The sequence below is a fragment of the Microcaecilia unicolor genome, chromosome 3, assembly GCF_901765095.1.
Source record: "Microcaecilia unicolor chromosome 3, aMicUni1.1, whole genome shotgun sequence".
Taxonomy (NCBI): domain Eukaryota; kingdom Metazoa; phylum Chordata; class Amphibia; order Gymnophiona; family Siphonopidae; genus Microcaecilia; species Microcaecilia unicolor.
The window spans coordinates 4,147,246-4,148,358 of record NC_044033.1 but is presented as its reverse complement, the minus strand read 5'-3'; the positions used below and the strand labels follow the sequence as shown (position 1 = coordinate 4,148,358).

Here is a 1,113-nt window from a genome sequence, read left to right as displayed (position 1 = left end):
AACCAAATTGGCTTCCTTGCTTACAGTGGACAAGATAGGCTCACTTCCACTCCTGTCTATTAAACATCGGTGGTAGAATCAGGAAGGTACAGTGGCTGCCAATGTTACTTTGTGGTCTGGGAGGTTTGTGGGCGGGGCGAGGGCGGTGGGTCCAGAATGTTGAGTCCATTAGTTAGTATATGCATACCCATAATGCCCTGCGCAATGGTAATGCTTTATTTTTAAACACTTCTGGTGATATTACTACCTCTTCATTTCTTTTAATGAGAATTTACTGCTTGTTTGTGGTTGGTTTTATCTGACACTATATGAGGATACGTTTTTTCCAGGTTTGTATTTCACTCCCTGCAATTTGTTTAGGAGCTGCTTTTGGTGGCATTTGCAGTGTAAGGGTGATGAAGTTATAATCTCTGGTTTCTCTTCAGACCGAATAAATCTTTCGCCTTTTACTAAAGATTTCCGTGGAGAGGAACATTAATGAGTTTCGTTCAATTTTTGAAGGTCCCGTCTCTGATGGGACTAATATTGGGTTTAATGATAGAGAAACACTGGACATTATCATTGGTTAAACCAATGCACAGAAAGTTTTTGTTCTGAAGATTAAAATCTTGGTCACTTTCTCTTCCCTGTTATGATATAATGTATACTCTAAACAAAGAAAACAAACAATGCTGCATCCACATTGTCAGTATTTGTTCGTAATATTTTAATTTAATCTCATCTGTATTTTTTTAAATGTGTCAGCTCATGCAGCAATAACAGAATAACTTTTCATAGGTAGAATAGTACTTTCCCTCCTGCTAAAGGGTCACTAAAAGTAAACAGACATTTATTTGTTACATTTGTGCCCCTCATTTTCCCACCAATTTGCAGGCTCTCTCCCTGCCCGTCTTCAAGTCTTTGCTTAAAGCCCACCTCTTCAATGCTGCGTTCGGCCAGTGGCGTACCAAGTGGGGGGCGGTCCGCCCCGGGTGGGGGGGTGCTCCGTCGTTTCCTGCTACCATCCTGCGTTTTTTTTTTTTTTTAATCCATGCAGCCACGCAGGCAGCGCCTCGTGTCTGCCCTGCAGTGTGCTGTCAAATAAGAAAATCGCTTTATGTCCTGCCCTCGAGG

At 42.0% G+C, this 1,113-nt stretch overlaps 1 non-coding gene across 1 annotated transcript; it reads left to right on the top strand.

Annotated features, from left to right (window-relative positions):
* The first annotated feature begins 405 nt into the window (after positions 1–405).
* On the top strand, positions 406–521 carry LOC115467407. Its single transcript, XR_003941702.1, has one exon. It is a non-coding gene; the product is annotated as a U5 spliceosomal RNA (small nuclear RNA).
* Positions 522–1,113: the final 592 nt, after the last annotated feature.